Source organism: Pleurodeles waltl, chromosome 4_2 (genome assembly GCF_031143425.1).
Source record: "Pleurodeles waltl isolate 20211129_DDA chromosome 4_2, aPleWal1.hap1.20221129, whole genome shotgun sequence".
Taxonomy (NCBI): domain Eukaryota; kingdom Metazoa; phylum Chordata; class Amphibia; order Caudata; family Salamandridae; genus Pleurodeles; species Pleurodeles waltl.
This window is the reverse complement of record NC_090443.1, coordinates 487,094,635-487,117,619: the sequence shown is the minus strand read 5'-3', so window position 1 is coordinate 487,117,619 and position 22,985 is coordinate 487,094,635. Positions and strand designations below refer to the sequence as shown.

The window sequence follows — 22,985 nt, the reverse complement described above, 5'->3', positions numbered from 1 at the left end:
TTTCCAGCCTTGTCCTCCAGGCTGCCGCGCTCCCATCTATCCCTAACGGAGGCCAGTGAATGGAGGCTATGGGCTAAGAGTGTGATGTATACTAACGATGTAACATGCACATGCAGGGAGGAGGCAAGCACTCTATACTCCAGGGGTGATTCCTCTGGTAGGTTTTCCAACAGTGTTCTGTGTTCATATTGCTTTTTCGGTGTCCAAGTATCCATGGCTAGGCCTAACTTGACCCCATATGTGGTCTTCATGCAAATCCCCTCTAACACCGACTTCATTGTCTCCCACTCCACAGTCCTATCACCTGCAGTGCCCTCATTTTCAATGAGGAAGTCTGTTATGGCCTTGCCCAACATGTCTCTAAATGGTTGATGGCTAGATATTCAGGTTTCATGTGGGTATTTGCGGTCTGAGCTAATCCACACCAATACTAGTTTAAGAGGATTTTGATTGAACCAAGTTTGACCCAGATATTCAGTAGACTGCACCATATCAACCATCATGCGATTGTGCAAGAAGAGATCTAAGCGTCTGTGCAGTTTATTCATATCTGAGTAATTTGAGTATTCCCTGTTCTGCGGGTGTGTATTTCTCCAGGCATCACAGAGGCCCCAACTTCTGATCCAACTCTGGAAATAAGACACTGATCTCGTGATTTAGGTACCAGGGAAAGGGGTGCAGGACCTGTCCATATTGTGGTCTAAAACAAAGTTAAAATCCCCACCCCAGAGACAGGGTGCTTGCAAATTTTTGATCAGGGCGGGGGGAGGAGGGTCCAACACTGTAATTTGATTACTGGTATTAGCATAGACTGATCAGTACAGGTAGTTGCACATCAATTGTACCCTCTACTATGACAAACTATCCCTGCTGGGTCCATATGTGTAGAGTGGATTTGCAATGGATTATCCACAGATATCCACACCTGGACACCTCTAGCATAGGCTACATATCTGATGCTGATCACTTGGCCCATCCACCTCTTAGTCAACTTTTGTAGTTTAACGCTATTCATGCGTGGGGACTCTATATATGCTATGTGTGTGTGTCTACATCTCAGATAGGCATGTATTTTGTGGTTTTTGTTTGGTGTGGCCATACCCCGCATGTTCCATGTCCTCACATTGTCCGTCGCTGGCACCAGTCTTTGTCTTGTTCCCATCTGGTAGATGGGTATGTTTCTGGATCCCCAGTATTAATGCCGGCCCAAGAACCTGCATGGGGGGAGCGTAATGGCAGTGGAGGGAATAAGCAGTACTAATAATCAAACATGACAAGCCACAAAAGGGTGGACCAAGAACAAATAACAAAGAAATAAAAATTACATTTTCCCAACTCCCACACCTCAAGCTGAGCCGCAAACAGCTACTTGCCATATAGCAACTTCAATCAAGGATTCAGAACAAATGTCATTAGATGTGCTTTGTGTCCCTTCTGAAATTCAGGGGGTAGTGGTCATGTGGCCAAATCTACCTTCTGAGTGCACTGCATGGTCTCATTGCAAGCCCTGTTACTTGCAACAATTACAGCATGGCAGTGTGTTTCTTGTCAGAATCATACCTCAAGTCCGGGGGAAGTGGTTGCTAGATGTCCACTCCATGCCTGGAGGTCATGGTCTCAAATCCACGTGTCTGCTGACCTTTGGGTCAAGGCAGGACTGTCTCCCGCTTGAGAGTCTGATTTCACAGTCTCCTCTGCACCTGTATCAGCCATACTGTCATGTTCTGCTTGGGTCTCCAGCATCAGGATCCCCTCATAGTCCACCCATAATTCAACCTCTATTTCTTTCATCATGCGAGGTTAGGTTGCGAAGAGGAAGGTCCCCCTATCTGCAATTACTCTCAGTTTGGCAAGATAGAAAAGTCCACATTTCAGCCCTATTTGCAGAGCTACCTCTTAACCCCCACGTTTGTACTTCATGGGCATTGTACTTCTATTGTGTAATCCAGGAGGACGCTAACAGGATTTCCTTTATCTGCTCGGGACTAAGCACTCTTGTATGCTGGAGTATCAGATTTCGTCCTCGATAATTAAAGAAATGAGCCACCAACACTGGTCTGGGGTGCTGGGAGGACTGGTAGGATGGTGGGCATCTCAGGACACAGTGCACCCTTTTAACGGAGAAGAAATAGGGGGCCTTGCTCATTAGTAATGTGTCCAGAAGGCATGTCTCTAGGAAAAGTTCCATGCTGGGTGCCGTGTGGGCCGCTGCCAGTTCAGGAATATCAATGAGCCTGACGTTGTGGCGTCTGGAGCCCCCTTCCACCTCATCAGCTCAGGACTTTAAGAGTCAGACCTCTTCTTGTAGAACAGCCATGTGGGATTGGAACTCCTTGACTGTCAGGCATGCCACTGTGAAAATGGATATGTTAATATCCACCAACTTTCTGTGATCTGGCTGAAAAAGGCATCCATCCAGCGGCACTGCGCCAATCTTAGCCTTGAGTGTAACCTTAGAATCCTGGATTGCTTGTAATATCTGCTCAAATTTGCCAGTATATTCTTTCAGCATGGAGCCCACTTGTAGCAGGTGATCTGTGGGAACAGCGGGTCCATCATTTGTATTGAACGATCCCCTGGGCACTGCAGGCATTATTGTTTTAGGCTTTACCACAGTATCATTATTGTGTCGTAGAGAGCCTCATGTGCTCCATCGCCCAAGCATCAAGCACTGCGTTGCATGGGCCAGGCAGTTGTGGCCCCCTACTTTTCTTCTTCATAGCTGCCAAACCCCTAGATTGGGGTTCACTGGTGATGCTGGGCCATTAAAGGGCTGTAGGAAAATGTATTCATGCAGCAATCGTTTGCACTGTTAGCTCTTCACCCCTTTGAATACCCCGGGAGTCAGGGATCCCCAACTAGATCTGGGCTGCCCTAAGGCTGTGTGGCATGGGATCAATGGGTTTGTCGTCCTGTTATCTACGGGAGGCTTTGCCCACTGAACAGGGGAGGGAGTCGGTCAGACTTGCATAGAGGATTTCAGCTCAAATCACACTCTTGATGGTCTCTGGTATCTCCCACGTCCTTCCGGGAGGTTCACTCTCGTGCTCTAGCTTCCTCCTTTATCACCCATGTCTTGGTCAAATTGCTCCACTAAGAATTGATCAGGGTTCAAGGGTGTTAAATGTCTCATGTTAAAATGGGTCTGGTTGCTACAAGAGAATCCCTGGGAGCTCACTCCCCACCCATTGGGACTGACCACCAAGTGGGAACCACTTAGGAACCCAAAAAGATAAGTAGCTCCTCCCTTGGGAATCCGGGAAGTTTCAGAAGCCACGCCTGTGCTTGAAGCTTGGTTTCCTGGGTCCATCATATGTGGATCGAGGGTCACCCCTCTATTCTGCCAGGCCCTGCTTTTGCAGAAGGGTCTGCAGGGCCTAGGTCAGGGCCTCGCTCTCCACGATGTCCACTGCAGTAGGCTTCACGGCCACCAGGTTCACTATGCCCTTAAGCAGGCAGGGCTGACTCTATCACCCAGTGACCCGGCAGTGCCAACAATGATTAAAGCTCAGCAGGGACAGCTCCCACCTTCACGCACGCTGATGAGTTCAATCCGGGCCTGTCCACTTGGAAGGATAATTGCATTGCAGAGGGCCACACAGAGCTCAGAGTTTATGCATCCAACATTGTTGCCATATTGACCACGCCCCTCTGGGTCCTCTAGTTAAGGCTATGTAAAACTGAGTGCAAACAGTGTCGCTCTAGGTAAGGATGTGGAGGCTAACCTCATAGGCAGAGGTGTTGAAGAAGACCGCCAGTAGAGGTGTGTGTAGTTAGGTTTGGGAATTGTTTCTAGGCTGCGGCGTGTTGGAGTAACCTCCTTTAAGTATGGGTGTGTGATGGATAGATGGGAGCGAGCGCTAGCAGGCACAAGTCAGGATATTTTAAAGCTAGAGGTGGATTGAGATATGAAGTAGCTTCTGGAGAGTTGGCTCAAGATGAGATGTCTAGGCAGGGAATGGCTGGCACATCTCAGGTTGTCTATGATAAGCCTAGGATGCTGCCCCATATCATTTTCTAGTGAGATACCCTCTGGTCTAGAGGTCAAACCCTCTGTCTCTACACACTGCCTAAGCTAAATCTTTGTAATAAGTAGATTGGCCAGAAAACCTAGAGGAATGCCCTAAACTCTGACTTTTGATTGGTGAGGTGCAACTAATGGTCTTCTCCATGGGAAGATCAGGAGACTATTCTTTGATAAGCAGAGTCCTTATCCTAATGGTAGTTGAGACTTTGGGAGCAGCACTGCATACAGAGACAAGTGCTGGTTGCCTGGGGCCTTTCCAGTCCCTGAACTCTGCGAGACAGAAGAGTTCTCTTGCTGAGCTTAGTAATGAAGTGAACTCTACAAGGGAGCCTCAAGTTTGCCAATTCTGTGATGCCCAGGAGTAATGAATGTCAATCACTACAGTGGAGCTATATAAGCTATATATATGGCCCTTTCCCAGCACCACTCATAAAGAAACAACTATGTTCACTGAGTACATCTGAATTGGTCTAGTCTTGAGCTAAAAATGGAAATTGGAATATTTTCATTCTTTCACCTCTTCTGCTTCTTGGAGAAGGTTAAAGTTCTTTCTTGGGAATTTGCCTTTGAAGGTCAGTCTACAAGGGCTCAACAGGGGCCGGCCCATTTAATGTTGCAATAGAAGGTTTCTTCTTTAGGGCATCCTTGACACTCTTTCTCAGTATCATGAAGAAGATGATTCTAAGGCACTGAGGTGACGATTTTGATGTACTGAGGTGAAGCCTAATCCATCACTATAATTATTTTGGGAAAAAACAAGCTTAGGACATGGGACAGGAGTCTGGTCAAAAGTCTACAGTATTGGGTGGGAGTGCCCTAGAGGGAGTATACAGAAGCCTCATCAAGCCTCCATGGACAGGGAAAAACTAAGTGCAGGAAAATTGCCTTTTCTGCAAGATCTTTCAGGATTTTGAAACTTTTGCTCGATCCTATATTTTTGCTGGCTTTAGAACCCTGTGAACATTACTCCTGCTGACCAGTAGTATAGTGCTTGTGCTCCTCCTCTAAGCATGGTTGAATTGGCATTCTCCTAATTGATATATTTAATTTGCCTATAAATCCCTTGTGTATGGTACAAGGCATACCCAGGGCATGAAGTTAAACGTGACCACTCTACTGCAGCACCTATTGTCCTATCTACAATAGAGGCAGTGCACATATGGCTTCAGGACCACCCTGTGTAGCCTGGCTAGAACAGTGTAAAATATGCAATTCGACCTGTCAATATAAACCCTTTTGACATGTTGAAACCTCCCTTTTAAATATGAATAAATGACTTTTGTGTAGGCCTTGTAGACTACAAGGCAGGGTGCATGGTATTTAAAATTAGGACATGTAGAAATTTAATGTTAACATGTTCTTACAGTCACTAGCACCCAAAAGCTATTTTCACGGTGTAAGGCCTAGCTGCCCTGTCTTGTGTAGAAAATCAGAATACAGATTAAAATTGTAATACTGTAACTTGCGAGTAGAACTAGCTAGAAAAATAATAACCATTTTAATAATAAATATAAATCTAATTCAATGGTTAAGTTGGATTTTTAAATAAATATTCAGGAAAAGTAACTTTTAGATAACTATGCTTCCCTTGCCTGAAATTCCATAAGGCTAATTTCCATTTGTTACCCATCTTCTATCAGCAAGTAATTAGCATATGAATAGGAGGGAAAAGGGTGTGAAATTCCTCCCAGGAACTACACCATAGGTTACTGTGATTGACAGGTTGACCTAAATTGGCTGGGAGGACTCAATTAAGCTCAGTAGAAGGGTGGGGGCAGTGGGCATCCTTTTTAACAACACAGTGTTAAATCCTGATGGAATGTCAAATTCTGATTGAGAAATTTGCTGGGTTCTACAAGTTACATTTGGGGTACACTTGAAAGGAAGAGAACAGAATTTCAAGACAGTTTTGTTGTATTAATTGTCCGGTTGCTGAAGATCCCTACCCGATGTCTGTCTCTGGGTTTACTGTGGGGAGGACACTAGGATTACAACAGTATGCTCCCCATTCACACTCCTAGTCCTCGGAACCCAAGTTTAGTGTGGCTGAAGACTTTTACCATCTTGAAAATGCCTATAGTGGGTAGGGTTAATCACAGGAAAATGCACCCGATTGGTCAGGGTGTGGCCACAAGACATTGCCATCACTAGCTAGTTCCACGAATATATATGGCACCTCAACTCACCCACTTCAGAACTTTCTGGATCAACAGAAGATAGATCAGAAGAGAACTGGACCTGCTGCCTGTGATCTGAGAGAAGCCGTGAAGGGCTATACCTCCTCCCTCTTGAGCACAGGAAAAAGAAGTGGACTTCAAGGGTCATGATGCTACCCTTCTGTTCAAGCTACAGGGATACAGCAAGCTACAAGAGGTATTTTCTTCGTCCTCCCAACTAACCATTGGCAACTGACCTGAACTGGACCCTGCTGTTAGCTTCTGCCAAACCCCTGTGAGGCTTTAAGGGCCTCCTTCGGTGTATTGGAGCTTTAAAAGTGTACTCCTGCAATGGATTGAGACTTAAACGACAAAGTCCAAAGTTGTAATCTTTGGCCAGGATGAACCTGGCTGGTGTATCCAAACCAGCCTCAAATTGTGTCTAGGTCATGGTCTAACTCGGCCACTGACTATCATTGACACTTTTTGGTTCTTGGTGCTATTCCTACTTAAAACTTTAAAAATCCAAATATTTGATTCCCCTCATTGGATTTTTGTCATTTTTGTGTGATTTTAGTAATCTTAATTCTATTTTTCTAATTCAGTTTTGGATTTTTCTTGCTTTTGCATTTTGACTTCATTACTGTTTTGGTACTATATAAATGCTTTACACATTGTTCTACGTTAAGCCTGTCTGCTCTGTGCCATAGCTACTAGGGTGTTGTGCTCAGGTTACTTTCCGTGACTTTAAAGGTCCACACTGCCAAGGGTTGTGATTATTCCTTGAGTCACACACCCAAAGTATGAATCCAATTTCTTACAGTAAGGAGAACAGAATGGAATCAAAGAATATCAGTACTGGGCAGTACTGGGAAGACATAAGGCCTGGGTGGACCTATCATCAACCTAGCTACAATGTGAAAACCAAGGGAATGCTGGGTAAATTTCCAGTCAGCCACCCACCATACCAGCTAAATTCAAGAAGGACTGACAGAGGTTGTGTCAACATCCTAAAGTGCTGGGACAACCCAAAAGAAACCAGGCAGGAGCCTAATGTATCTCAGTAAAGAGGGAGTCAAAGACATCAAGAACAAGTCTTAATGAACACTTCTTAGTACTACAAGAACCATTAATGAACTCTGTGGCCAGAGTTATACAAAGGATCATGAAAATATATGAGGCCAGCACCTTTGCAGTCCTGCTTCACAACAGAGACTATAATCTCAATCACAGCTTTTGTGAGAACCCAGTGCGAGAAGTGTAGAAAATCTCCTTTTCCACATGGTTCTAGTACTTTTTCTCTGTTAGACACTGCTGGTATTTTGACTGTGCCAGTTAAAGAACCATAACTATCTTCTCAGTACATGTGTTTTCTTTACAGTGTATAAGTTCATTGTATTTAGTTTCCCAACTTCAGGCACACAACCTGGCTGTTTCTATAACTGAGAAAGCTGCAGAGGGGCTGATTGCCGTGGCATGACATCACAGAGGTTTGCAGTCTTAAGTTAGGGGAAGCCCACCTTGCTAGGCATGTGAGATAGCATTGGAATGCAAGCCTCACTCCTACAGTAATGGTTCAAAGGACACAGAGAAATATAGTTCCGGCTATTCTTCCATGGAAGACTAAGATCAGGCGTCACCACACGAGTTTGGGTGAGACCAGCCATGGTCTTCCATTAATTGAAATTAACGTGATTGAACTTTGGTAGGGCGACTTTTTTAAAGCGTTGGACTGACCCCTCACTTCAAATTTTAACCATAAGTCAGAGACTGTAGCAAAACTGCATACTCATGTAGGATTTTACACATGCATACTTCAGGTGCCTGTCACCTGCAAGACTGAGGCACAGACTGTCTCACCAGAAGGAAGCAGGGTGGGTTCTTGTGTGTGGTCTCTTAGCCATAGAGCCCAACCTTGTGATGCTCACAAAAGAAAGAACCCAGCTGAAAGTCTGACCATGAAGAGAGGAAGGGAAATAAGACAAACCCCCCCAAACAAATATGTTGTGAAATGCATGAGAGACTGTAGTGCTGTGGGTGAAAATGTGACCCCGTGCAACAAAGAACTGTGTATTTGGCTGCAAAAGAATCAAGGTGAACTGATCTCTTGGTAGCTCCCACAGACATAACTGAACACCCGAAGACTCTTCTTGTGAATCAGTCCAGTTGTAACTGGTCTGGTATTGGTCATAGTGAAGGCTGATCCTTTGTTGAAACTTGGAAATGATTGATGGTCCAATTTACACTCATTGCGGAACACAAGCTCTCCACAGGAAGATGAGGAAGATGGCGTCAGCACCAAGGACTAACCTCACAGATAAACAGAATGGGTAAAGTCTACTGTCAAAGGCAGATTCAGGAAGACCAGGAAGACTCTGTCTACTCTGGAGACACAAGTCGGAGACACTTCCACAGGAACTCGGTGAAGTTTTAGAAACTGTAAACTGTGTCTACCTGCACAAGGCAGTTGACTCTCAGCCTGACTGGAAGCAAGAAGGAGCCATAGAGCCAGAGGTCATGCTGCATGACTGGAGTGGGAAGAGGCTTCTAGTGGCCTCTTGTGAGTACTGTGCAGGAACTTTCATTGACTGTCTACGCAGAATTGAGAAGTCATGTGGAATAGTATTTTTTTACGACACTGTAGTCCTGATTCCCCAATTGCACATTGTAGTATGTTTTACAGTACAACAAAACGTAGTACAGAGTGTAAGTTTTACCTATGCGTATATGTACGGAGTTCTCTGTCCCGACTGTGGCATCTCCACACAATTAAGTGTAGATTTTAGTAGTAGATGTGAGAGGGAAACGGGGGAGTGGCGGGAGGTGGGGCAGGCTTACTAGTAAAGGGGATGGTTTAAGGTAGGAGTAAGAGGGGTTTAGAGAGGGGTTATGGGGGAATGTCACCAACCCACACAAGAGTCAGCCAAATGCTTTAGTCTGGGGTGGAGACATGTAACTTTCACTTTAGTAGTTTGTGAATACTGAGAGTAGTAAACTTACTGCAGAGTGTAAACTTACTCAAAATTGTAACTTACCTTTGTGACTGATTGACTGATACAATTATTGTTGTTATGACCTTATATTAATCATAAAATATGTTTGATTTTACTAAATTGTCTGAGAACTTTATCGAGTAGTTTCCTGATCCAAATGGTCTGCTAGTACCCTTACCAAACATTCTGTAAAGTATCCTTTCATCTCAATTCTGCTCTCATAAGGGGTAGGTAAGGCTTTGTAGTGAAACATTGGCACAGATTTACAAAAAAGTGGCGCTGCGCAGTGCTGCAACCAAATTTGCAGCACCAGGCTGTGCCACTTTGGAAATGTAGGGATGCGCTGTATATACAAAAATACAGCGCACCCCTGTGTTTCCCCCTGCGCAAGTGCTAAATTTAACTGCCAACGCAGGCATCCTTGCACCATAGTGCAAGAGTGCGTGTGTTGAGGGGTGTGAATGTTTATGTGCAGGAAGGTCCCCCTTCCTGCACATACACAATCTACAATGACAATTTGGCATCCTGCAGCACACATAGAAGTACCAAATTTTCTTTTTTTTATTATTATGTGCAGGAAAAGACACTTTCCTGCACATAAACAATCATTCATGGCCTTTTGCTCTTTTGATGTGTGCTGCAGAATGCAGCAAACAAACAAAAAGCAGAAACAAGGAGGAATAAAAAGTATGCTAACGCCACCCCAGGGTGGCGTTATTTTCTGGCGCAGTCACAGATTTACGATTTCTTGTAAATCTGGGGCAGTGTCAAAAGCAATGGCAACACACATTGCACGCTCCTCTGCTGCAGAAAAATCCGTCAGAGGGAACCATATTTGCTAGGAGGCGTTAAGCAACAAAAAGTGGCTTAACACCTCCTTGTAAATATGGTGCAGTGAATAGCCTCATTGGAGTGTCACTAGAAGTGACGCTTCGGTGGCGCTAGGGTCTTGTAAATCTGGCCCATTGTTTTCCTAACTAGGAGCAGGTTTGGCACATCAGTGGGGACTACACCCCATCAAGCAACCCTGCTTTCTAATACATGTATCTAGGGCATATAATGCCTACTGTACCTAGGAAGCCATTGTATGAGTGATCTGCTAACTATGCCAATGCTCATAATGGCAGTGATGCAGTTCTTCTAAATGCATGTTATACGGCTGTGCTATTTAAGCAACAGTCTCTGGAAACATTACTAAGGGGAGCTGTGAAACTCACCTTAGGAGTTTTTACGGAAACTGTTGCAGGATGAGATTCATCTTACAGCATTCTGCAGCTAGAGACCAAAAAAGCCTTTCTTAATACCAACAACAAAGGTAGAGTGTCAAGTCTTAGGGAAAGAACAGAACTGAAATCCACTAACTTATGTGGGTCAGATAGTGCCTTTTGAACTGCATACAAAGGCATGCATGGAAGGAAAAAAAATACCAGAGAGAGGAGCCATGACATAAAATCAAGCCCTGCTCAGTCAACGGAGAACACACCTAATAACAAAGGTCAGAGTGACAGGTGAACGCATCATTAAGCTTTGTGCTACTATTTATGGGGCACCCCACAAACTGAATTGTTTCATGGCCTACTTTGAAATAAGTTTCTAATAACACGCAATTAATGTTTAGCATGTTATTTTTCTCTGAAGGAATAAAACTGTTACACATTCACATTATTTACTGAATTGTCTTGTTGGCTTGTATCCGTTTTTGGCGCACATTGGCCGTGGGATTACTGAATTTGCAACAGAAATGGGCAGGATGGCAAGCTGCACATTTGTTCTGGTCCTTAGAATAGAGTTAATGGGGAGTGAAGAATCTGAAGGGTCCACATGCATTTTTGGTTTAAACTGATTGAGCTTCTGTATCAACCCATGTGCTGTACACATGGTGTTACTTTTACAACACATTGAGAGTTGCTGGTGCAGCATGTATGTGAGGCTAAGTGATAGGCAGTGTCAGGGAAAAATGCTTAACGGCAGGGTGTATGAAAAAGCATGATATGTCCTCATGTAAGTCAAAATGTGCCCGACTGACTGTCTTATATTCTGGAAAGTGAAACAAGGACAGACATCACACATGCTAAATAAGGGTGAGGCTGGTTGCAAGAGATAGAGGGAAAGGTAGATTATAGTTTGGGGTACTTAACAGAGGCATCACATCTTCTAGGCAGTGGATGGTATATGAAGTGCTGGGAAGGTTGCATATGTATAAGAGACAGCACGTATGTATTTAATGCAATAGAGAGGGCAAACAAATAACGGTGAGAGTGATCAAGTGGGCAAAGAGTGAGCACTTATAGTAATGAGACGGAGGCATGAATGAGCCATCACATCTTATGAGAGGCAAATCTTACATGCCTTAGATCAGTAGTTCTTAACCTATGATCCAAGGACCTCTGGGGGTCCCTGAGGCCTACCGAGGGAGTATGTGACTTTGTTACCAAATTAAATAATATTAAAATTAGTACATTAAAATTATTATAATATATACAAATAAAGAAGAAAAATTAAATTGTGAAATCTTTTCCTGTAATTGATGGAGAAATTAACAAAATATTTCAATGTTTGAACATTTGTTTGGTGTATACTTGTTTGTATTTTTGTGCATTGTTTTGAAGTTCAAATTATAGAAAGTGCTTAGGCCGAGGGTCCAATGTCTCAGTGGGGGTCCCTGGATTCCAGTAAAGATTTAGTGGGGGTCCACAGAAGTCAAAAGGTTAAGAGCTGCTGCCTTAGATGGAAGCAGGTAGACATTCTTGCTGATACTGACGCGCTGATGCCTAACCTGGAATACTGATACTGAAGCTAGGAAGGGGAAGAGAAACATCCCACTGTGAAGCCAGGTGGAAGCTACCCAAATTGTGAGAGACGGAAAAGCAGATGTGGGTCATCCAGTCATTTATTTATTTATGCATATTTATATAGCACGAAAAATACCTGAAGGTGCTAGAGTGCACTACAAGAGAAATATTTTGTAACATGGAATTTACATCTGACTTAAGATGAACAAATACTACTATAAATATTTACGAAGGTTGAGAATACAACATGGTAGATCATTACATAAAACAGAATGTACAAGAGGTATATGTAGCAGTAAAAAGGTTGAGGTAGTGTGGGTGTCTGTGCCAAGAGGTGATTGCAGTGTCTTAGTTAAAATATCGTTGGAGGAGAAGGGTTTCCAGGTCTGTTTTGAAGGTCACAAGGAGGGTGGGTGTGAGAAGATTTGGAGGTAATGAGTTCCAGATTCTGGTTGCGCTACCCAAGACGGGTTGTGCCATCAGTCATTCCCTTTTAATGGACAGCGGTTCTAGCAGCATTGCTTTGGCGTTTTGCAATGGCCTGAAGCTGTCATATAGCTTGAGTTTGTCTGCCAGCTAAGGCGGAGTGGATGTGTGCCGAGTTTTATGGGTGATGCAGGCAGTCTTCTAAATAGTCTAGGCTTCAAGTGGCACCCATTAGAAAGTCATTAGCATGGGTGGAATGTAGTCATTCATTTTGGCTACGAAGACGAACCGTGCTATCTAGTGTAGAATCGATGTCAAGGGGGTGAGATGGGTTTCGGGGAGACCAGTCAAAGGGTGAAGTCGGGGATACCACACCTATTCACCGAAGAGTTGGAAAGACCCACTTCACTAGAACCACATGCTCAATGCCCCCCACTCCTTCCGTAAGCGGAGCAGATAAAGTCAAGAGAGAGGCAGACACCGCACATAGCCATGGCACATGGCACTGAAAATAACTGCAAATGTAAGCAAGGGAAACAAGAGCAGGGTGCGGACCATGCTCTGGCTGGGCCTGGGGCAGAGGGCGCAAAACTGCCCCGTGTCTAGAGACGGCTGACTCTCATGTGTGCGGGACCAGGGAGGGATAGAGAGCAGCGGCGAAGCAAGGGTGTCATGAACCTAATGAAAGAAAGGACATTGTCCCATGTCCGTAATACAAAGCAGCCACTAATTGTGGAGCTGGGAGACACTCGCTTCTGTGCCACTGCTCCTGCTACACTATTGACAGATACCCCCGGTGGAGAGAAGGCAGAGGACGGCCCCCGGGGGGGAGAGCAGGGACAGGCGCCAGCCTGAGCATGGGTGCGGAGATGGCAGGTTTGAGCGCCAGGAGGAGAGGCAGGCCAGGCCCAGGGAGGGAGGCAGACAGGGCAGGGCCTGCGGAGGAGGGCTGGACCTGGAAGGAGCGAGGGCTGGGCCGTGCCTGCTGCCAGCACAGGAGCTCTGCAGTGGGTGGATGCTGCCCAGGGTTGATTGTTGAGGTCTGGTGTGAAAACGACACCCTCCCTCCCCTCTCCAGCTCCTTCCCTCCCTCCTTCTCTCCTGCACTGGGCTTTCTCAGCTAGGAATTAGAGATCGGTAAATAAGCGAGATCCGGTTGTGGGGCGAGACCTGCGTGCAGAGGGAGAGGCCGGGCCCTGGGAGAGACAGCAGGACAAGAGGCAGACGTGCTCCCGAGCTGCGGCCTGAGACAAGACCTCTGCAAGGTAACCTGTCATCGTCTTTCGGGTGGGGGGCTGCTGCCCACCGCCTCCCTCGCCCTACCTTTTCGACTTGTTGCAAGGTGGCTTTTGTTTCATTTCCTGATATTGCAATTTTCTTCAATACTGACCCGAATCGCAGGCGAGAGGTGTTTTTGTGGGTTTGGGTGTTCAAGAGACGGGGGCTCAGTTCCCAAGCTCTACTGACCGGCTAGTAAGTGCTTTTCTTCGTCATTCTGCAGAACATCTGGCGCTAGTAAAATGCTGCTGGACTGCAGAGGTGCCAATGTTTGAAAGTAGCTGGGGTGGGGTCGGAGGCATCTGTCTTTTATACACGATATATTAAAGAGCTTTATTCAGCAGGTGCATATGTGCGCGTTCAATCTGCTAATCTGATACAACAACGACGAACATCTGACAATGTTAACAGCCCTAACAGTCAAGGTAGCTCAATGGGTTGTGCGCTTCTGCCGGAGTCCACAGTGTAAACTTCAGGTCACGCTTCCCGGCCTGGTATGACAACGTGAGGGGTTAATGCGCTTGTAGCAAATATCTATGTGTAACTTGGAAGTCATCTGTGCGTTTTCTGTGGCGTGCTCGCACCGACCCATGTGCTTTCACGTGCGTGCAGCAGACGCCTGCGTAACCAGCACAGCACGAACCCCGGAAAGCTCGACTCAGCCTGTCATGCCTGCTAATTAAGAACCTGCACTGCAGTCGGTTGTGGCAGGTGCTATTATAAAATGTTCAATATATTGTTAGCTCCGTTACATGTTGGGTTTCATGCTGCGCCGTGGACTGGGTTTCTTGTGTGCCTTCCTGGGTGTGGGGAGTGGAGAGGCGGTGCACATCTAGGAATGCCAGCCGCGGATAAGGCATACGTGTATTTTCACAGCCTAGTCACAGTTGCTAGCGCACCAAGAACAGCGGCCCGGGGAGTACCTACGTCCCGACCGTCCTTCCAAACTGTCACTTTAGAGGGATGGGTCTCCACAAGCTGCCCTCTGGAGCAGCGGGTCTTCGTCCACCGACCCTCACCCCGGCTTTGTTTTGTTGAGGTGGGGGCGTTATTTACAGCTTTATTCAGCCCCAGCATCTCTCCTTGGGGCCAGCGCCACTCAGGTACTCCCCTCGCCCTCCAAGCTTAATGGACTTGTCCTTTTGGTGTACGTTTTACCGAGGTGGCTCTCTGTGGCTCTATCCAGACTGTATAAGGCGGACAGCCGAGATCCCCTCCGTAGCTGTCCCAAGGGTGTCTAAGGGTCTGGGGCTGTTTCCAGACGCCCCTTTCCCAGATGCCACCAAGTGTAGGCTTGACGTGTAGATACCGGCGGCCCTCGCTGGGGGTGCGCATTGGTCAACACGGACCTCTGTCTGTCGAGATCTGTTTAATAGGGTCTACCTGCAGAAACACCGGATGGCCTCCACGGAGATAGAGATGGGCCGAATCCCCCTGACTGCCCTTTCACGGGGGCGGGTGGAAGGCAGATCTCCGTACCTCTGGAGGTAGAGATCTTACCGAGACAGCAACAGCGAGTCGGCCCCCTACAGGGACGGGGCTGCTGCTGTCCCATATCTCCCCCGGCTGCACTGAGGGCGGTGGAGGGGGAGCTGTCCACAAACTCTCCTCGGCTGTTGACACCCTCCAACAGACTCCCCTCCCCCATAGGCAGCTGGCCTTCTCTCCCATCTGCCCTCTGTGGGGACTGCTCCACCGAACTCCTAGGATACCTTCTAGGGGTGCGGCTCCTCCTCCATTATATTCACAGGCCTGTTGGGGTGAGGTTGTGTCCCATAAACCCAAACCCCCCATCCCCCAGGGCCGCCCTACGCTGTTGCCTCAGAGCAGGCCTTTTGTCACCTGTCTGCTTCCTCCTGTTTTTGCACAACCGGTTCTCGGCTTCTTGTGAATCCAGGAATGGCTCTTTTTTCCTTTGGCAATTTAAGTTATCCGATGACCTTTGAGTGCCTGTGTAATAACCCATAGCCCGCAGGAGAGGTTAACAATTGGGGGGAGGATTTGTCGTAAGGGCAAGAACTGATGATCCTGGAGCTGGGGGACCAAGCTCGAATCTCGGCGTCGGCTCAGCATCCTGTGATACTGAATAAATCACTTAATTGCCCCATGCCTACAAAAAAAAAAAAAAAAAATATGAAAGTGGCTTTCATTGGTAATTCAGTGTGTGTGTAAAAAAAAAACAACAACACGTAAGCACTCCTGAACAGCCAGCGAGAGAGGTCAACAATGATAAAGTGCTAATAATACATCTGAAGAGTGAATGGAGGGAGGAAGGGACATTTTTTGTGCCGGCGAGCCCCACTTCTGAACAGTGGCTAAACCCGTGTTTAAAGGTCGCCACATGCTGTGCCGAGTTGCCCTCGTGCTAGTAGTGGTTGATCGTGGAGTGAGCCTTAGAGTGGCTCGGTGCTGAACAGCTTCTGGACTCAATGTTGGTTGGACCCAGTGCCTTGACAGTTTTCTGAGCCTGGCAGGACTTTACCAGCTCCAAGCTTGGACCAAGCGATTGGCCGTGGTGAGCTATGGCTGGATCCACTGCCGAAGGGAGACTGTCCAGTGGTCAGCAGTGAATGGACCCTGAGCTGAGACTTGGTAGGAGTCGATGTTGATCTGTGGCAGTACCAGTAGATGAGCTCTGGCTGGAGCCTTGCTTAATTGCCTCTACCCAGTGATTAGCGGGGCTGCAACAGGAAGTGTGATACCAGTTTTAGTAATAAACATCATTTAGACATTCAGGCCCATATTTATACTTTTTTAGAGCCGCGTTTTTCCGCGTTTTCTGACGCAAAATCGGCGCAAACTTCCAAAATATTATTGAATTTTGGAAGTTTGCGCCAAAAAACGACGCAAATGCGACGCTAAAAGAGTAAATATGGGCCTGTATGCCTTGCTGTTAGTTCTTTATAGAACACTGTCAGAACCCCTTTCGAAGGTCCACCGGGCAAGCAAAAGCTACCGGGTGCTGTAGGTCTGAGCATTGAGGCCTTTTAATCTTGATGCCCTGGCGCCCGAGCTAATACGGGTCCTGAGTAATGGGGCCAATTGGCCCCGTCCAGCACTTGACTGTCAGTGGTAGCGCGAGTCAAGCAGTCCAAGGCTCTTCTAAGGGTGGTAGGTGTAACACTTACCAAAGGTTTACAACTGAAAATACAACTAGTGACAATAATAAGTCCAGGGGTGGGACTCCTAACCTTTAGGAATCTAGGGTGTCAGTGCTGCAGAAGCCATTTCCAATTTACACCAGAAACACAATAGGACCAGTTTTTGACAAACTAAGGTCCTGATTCAGAGCTTGGCGGAGGGGGTTACTCTGTTACAACCATGACAGATATCCCCGTCTGCTATATACCAATCCCATAGAGCATATGGAGATCATGATACAGCAGACGGGATATCTGTCACGTTTGTGATGGAGTAACGCATCTGCCAAACTCTAACTCAGGCTCTAAGTCTGTACACTTAAATAATGGCGAACACTCAGTTGGGAGTACACCATAGCACCAAGTCTTTGGAGCAGATGAAATATCAAAGTAAGGACAGAGGGTAGAGGGCTCTCAGGAGCTGTGACAGTGAAGTCTGTGCGGATTTCATTAGGGACCAATATGAGACATTGGGTGAAAGGGAGAAGACTGTCATAGTTTCCGAGGAGGAAGCAATGTCAGAAACCCAGGAGGAGTTTGCTGTGGAGTGAGGCTCTCGTGTCCACTTAGTGCAGGTCTATCCAACACACATGCCGAGTGTGATCCCTAATGCACTTTCCAGGGTTTCCTCAACACAATCTCCCCATTAATTTCCAGAATTTCTGCAGTTTGCACACCACCTCTAATATCTAGGGTACCACTGTCACCAATTCCAGTAGTAAATCCCTTGGATGGGCGAACCTAGCAGAGACGCTACACTTACAGTTGGCTCTCCAGAAAGCTAAAAAAAGAGCAGGAAGTGAAGGCCAGCATAGACAGGAGAGACAAGAGGAATGGGCCCAGGAACAAAAATTAAGAGTGCAGAAAGAGAAATTAAGAGAGTGTGAGGAGACGGAAAAGGGAAAGAGAGCTGTCAAGAAAAAGGATTGCCCTTCAGAAGGAGAAGCATAGGATGGCAGCTCCATTTGGGCAGTGCGACTACACCCTCAATATGGGCCAGGTAATGGCCAAGATTCCAAGAGAACTTGTGCATCTGTATATGGAAGACCAGAATATCTTGGAATGGTTTGTGAGCTTTGAAGTCACTTGTAAGGTGCAGGCCTTGAATAAGGTGTCTAAGGCAGGTGCCTTAATTGGGTGTTTGCCTTTGGAAGGGACAGCCATCCTTGGAAGGACATCTGTGGCAGACTAGATGGAATACAGGAGCATGAAGGAAGCTCTGATTTGATTGCGTGGGCTGTAGCTAGCTAAGGACCTTCATAGGTTTTAGAACTGGAAGAGAGCGGATGGTGTTCAGTTTTAAACATGGATTCATGGTATGTTGCTTGACTAGGATGAGGGGGATAGCGGTCAAGGACTTTTTTCCATTATTTATTTGATGGTGACAGGGCGACTCAAGGAGAAGTGCTTTACCACACTTAGGCAATACCAGTGTGATATGACAGAGAAGGATCCACAAAAAACATGCAATGTTTGCTGACAAGTAGTTAGCTAACAGAGTTAACAAGCATTTGCAATGCAACGGGTCTCGCGTTTGCTCATGTTAGAGCTGATCGCGTTGTAAACTCCTAACCCGACTTTTCATCTATCGGCAAAAGTGCTTTTATGTACGTAACCCGAAAAAGTGAAATTAACTGTGTAAAGTGCTCGACTTCTGCCAAGCGAAATCGCGCTAGGAAAATAGAGAAAAAGTAGTCCACGATCCTACAGAAAACAGCGAGCCTCGCATGTTTTCTGTACATGGTCGCTGCGCTCGAGGAGGGCTAACCACCGGAAAAGGCATTACGTGTGCATGCCTTCCACTAATGAAAGCAAGCAGATTTTACTAGGCAAGCCCACGACCCGATGAAACACACTGACGTGACGTTGACAGGGCTCCGAGCCCTTTTCTAATAACGAAAGCATCTCGCTGCGACACGCAACCGCGAGCGCATGCAACGCAGGCTCAACCCTAAAAAAGGGGTAGAGTAGCATGATTCTGAGCTAAAAGGGCAGTGGAATACTTCACACACTGGTTCCAAACCCAAAGGTAAGGCCAGGGTACTTCCCAAGGGACACAGAGAGGGTCCAGGCAAAATGGGAAGGGTAATGTTTTTTTTTTTTTGTAAGGAACATCATGAGAAGGTGAGACAGAAAGGTGCTTCCAAGTCCAAGATGCTGACAACAGGTGGAACACTACAGAAGACACTCAGGTGAAAGACCCTGTACAAGCAACACTAGTGATAGCAGGTGTGCTTCACACGGGTTAATAGACCTAAGGGGGTCTTGTTTTGCTCAACTGAGTTTCTATGGACATCTGGTAGAGGGATCTGCTTTCTTGGGTTGAGGTAGAAATTAATGGCAACGTGGGCATGGTAAATGTAAGGGTAAGAAAGAAGCAATGTGCTAGTTGTCTCTTGGTCAATTACTTGATTGTTCCTGTCTTGATGCCAGGACCAGAAGTAGCCTATATTACTTGGACAGCAGCAGCTGCTTTGCCCAGAACATAGGCTGTGTTGCATTCTCAGAATGAGACTGGTACCATTCCCAATGTGCAGGGTCCAGGACAAGGTTGTTTGCAAGAAAGAGCAGCCTCCGGGAAGGCACAGGATGTGGAGGTCATCGCTACTGCTCCAGAGGGAGATGTGAATGAGGCTGCTGAAGTGGACCAGGTGCTGTAGTGGGGCCATTTCCAGAGCTGCAGAGTTTGCTACCTGCTTGAGGACCTACCTGGAATGATTTCCATAAGGCATAGCAGGAGGGACTTTGGAAGGAAGACCGGGAACAAGTCACCAAACACATGGTCCTAAAACACAACGTTGGCTAAATGGTTGGCCTACTTTATAGTGAACCTATGAAAGCTGAGTCGCATACTAGCAAGCAGCTAGTGGTTCCATTAATGTACAGGTTAATTCCTGTTGTCACTGGCTCACAAAGTGCCCTTAGCAGGACAGTTGGGCATCAGAAAAACGTAGGATAGGATGGACCCTCTGTTCTATTGGCCAGGAATACACAGAGAAACAAAGGTTCTGTAGAACCTCTCCTGCTTGCAAAGTGAGTGGTAAGTCAGGAGGGACTAAGGTACAGTTAATGCATCTACCAGTTCTAGGTGTTCCATTTGAACGTGTGGGAATAGATACAGTAGGTCTATTTGCCACCCCCCAATGTCCCACTGTCACATAATAATTGTATCTTTGTTGAGGTACCGGGGTAACTAACTTTATCTCCTCATACAAGAGAGAGAGAGTGAGAAAGTGATGTGGGATCAAGCTGGCATGACCTGCCACCTCTCCATGTCGCACCACCCAAAAAGAAATGGTTGGAGCAGTTCAACAAGAACAAGACACTGAAGAGCGTAACAGGGGCTTTGTTTTAGAACCTAAGGAGGAAGTGGGATCTCTCCTGCCATATCTCTTGTTCGCCTACATACTGACTCCGCAAAAGCGGGTAAGGTTCAATCACCTTGAACTGTATGGACGTCCAGTGCGGGTCCACTCACTGTACTCAGAAATGTTATGAACGAATCTCAGAGTCTTGACAGAAGGATGTGGTAGATTATCTCATTGGCCTCAGGATGTTGAAGACTCAATACATACATCAGGTGAAAAAAAAACTTCAGGCAAGCCATGCATTTATGAAGGACTGGTATGATTAGGGAGCTCCTTTAACTGGGTATTAAGAAGGTCCAGAGGGGTTGGGGATTTGGAGAGCAAATGGTGTGGGACATACAATGTAGTTCAGAAGATTTCAGACATTAAATACTTGGTGGGCAAGGGTGCCACACAGGAAACAAAGATGGTGTGAAACGTGAACTGGCTAATGCCTTGTCTCCAGCAGCATTGCCCAGTGAATGTCATGGCTTTTCAGGCCTACTGCAGTACTAAGACTCTTAGAACACAAACTACTCTCAGCTGTAAAAACAAAAGTTCCAGCCCTGATAGATGTTAAAAAGACACTGAATGGTAGGAGGGGTTGTTATTTTGGGGTCCCCACCAACCTAGTGTGATACATAAATGACCTAAGCAGAAAGAATATGTCATGTTGAACGTTTTGGTGGTGGTCCCATTGTCATAGGACCACCACAGGCTGAGTTGTGGGCTAAAATGTTTTGAAAAAGACTGCTTGCAAAGCATTATGGGGTGACTTTTCCCAAGTGCAGTGAATATTGTAGTATCCGTTCTCCTGCTGTGCCAGGAGAGCAGCTTTGCAGATTTCTGTGTTTTTTAGTGAAGCATTTATCAATTATAAGTGTTTTTAGGAAAGCTATGGAGCATGAAGGGGAGAGCCAAAAGAAATGACTCTGATGGACTCTGGTGAACAATGTGATCAGCGTTCCAATACTGCCGATGAAGTTGGCACTGTTGGCGCTGTGAGGGCCACGGCTGCCATGGAGCACGAAGGGGAGAGAGAAAAAAAAACGTAGTTTGCCCACGCTGAAGTATATCACCAATCTTGCATTTATCTATGTAACAGGGTCAGTCTGCAAGGCGGTAACAAAACTGCCCCATGGGGGGACAAATGTAAAGCATTTACCAATGACATCACAGGATTTTGGAAAGGCAAGTCCACGAATGAATGAAAGTGATGGGCGTGAGATGGGCCTGGTTAAAAGCCCACAAATGGAAAACAACAGGTGAGAAAGAGCTTGCGTGCTTGAACTAAAAAGGAAGTGGACTGCCACAAGTGGAGAGTTACTGCCCCTGATTCTTGCTGTAAGCACGAAGATCAGAGTATTTCCTGTCCTGTGTGCCTCAGGAGCATGAGGAGCTCTCAGGAACATTAACAGTACCAATCTGGATAGAAGCTTAGAAGGAGTCCCGTGCTGAAAAAGCCTGCTGGGTTAGCCAATTGTAATCTAGCATAAGGACCAGGTTGTGCTGCTTTCAGGGCCGTTGATTATTTTCTCTTTAAGGCCAGCAGTGCTCGAAGTATTGCAGTTCAACTTTCACGGCCCCTCCACCTACACCCAGGACGACACAGTCACCCCCACTAGCTCACCGACTGTGGTGGGCCCTTGTGTGGACCCTGGGCCCAAGGTCTTTGACTGGCCCATTCTCAGGTAAGGTTTCTTTTAAGTTTCAAAGCTTTAAAAATAATAATGTTGACAATATTATTTTTTGTCTCAAATTCCTGTGGCCCAACAGTGACCTTAGAGTAAGTGCATGTAGTGTTTCTTTGGCTTGGCAAGTTTGTTGGTGTTATTTAAGTGTTTTCAAACATAAAACTTGTAGCACTGACTCGGGTGCTGAGTTACCTGGCTTTGATTTGGCTCTAAACTCACAGAGACACTGTATAGCAATCCCCTTATTGAGTTGTTAGCTAATTATCCTAACCACTGAGCCTAAAGTGACAATCAAGAACTTGGCATACTTCCTCTTGTCTGTGAGTGAATTTCTTTTAGGTATTTCAATAAACACAAGCACAATGTAATGACCCTGACACATTGCCAAGAGATTATTCCTCATAATCAGCATGTCTCTATATTAGACTTCATCCGCAGGCCTCACTAAGTTACTGCATTAATAGTGCTTAGTGGTGACATCATTAGAAGATTTGGAGTTATATCTAAGCCATGCTGCAGGGACATTCTTTTTTTTTTTTTAGCCTTATTTATACATTTACATTGATTACTCTGTGGTGTAAATGACACCAGTTTTGTCTAAGGTGTGTATATGTATATGACTGTAGTAAGTGATATTTGCTAGTCTTATACCGGGTTCATAACCCATAAGCATCTCTAAGTGCCATATGCGACTGCTAGTGAGACCTGTTCACAGAAGCGGCCTTGATAGTCCACATTCTTTCTTCGGCCATCTGCTGGCTCCTTTTGGTGTGCTGAGAGAAGGTGGGAGTGCTGAAATAGAGATTGTCTGCATAATGCACGCAAAACTACTGATCAACGACCTCGACTCCTTCCTAGTTTGTAATTCAGTCGAACAGCTTTCATATCAAGAATGCATTCACTTTCAGTTTTTCGACAGACAAGGCCAAATTCGTGGGTACACCTGACTGAGTTGAGTGACAACACTCCATGTCCATAAGTCAAGACATTTACTTTAATTATTAACTGAATAAGAATGTTTAGATTAGTCTGCTTTAGTTTCAAGACTTTGTGATACATCTAGACTTTGAAGGGAGCCAGGTCTGCTCTGATTTGGGCTGGACTGTAACCGGCAGATGGCAACAGATGTGTT

General features: G+C 46.1%; 1 protein-coding gene across 2 annotated transcripts in view; it reads left to right on the top strand.

Moving 5' to 3' along the window:
- The window catches only part of RAB3D (RAB3D, member RAS oncogene family), a 188,710-nt gene that overhangs the window by 3,295 nt on the left and 162,430 nt on the right, over positions 1-22,985 (top strand). The window contains exon 1 of one of the 2 annotated variants that reach the window (XM_069231868.1): positions 13,414-13,659. The exons of the other annotated variant lie outside the window; for it this stretch is intronic. The gene's annotated coding sequence lies outside the window, so the exon portion shown is untranslated. Of the gene's footprint in view, positions 1-13,413; positions 13,660-22,985 lie in introns of those variants that run through there. 2 annotated transcript variants of the gene reach the window in all.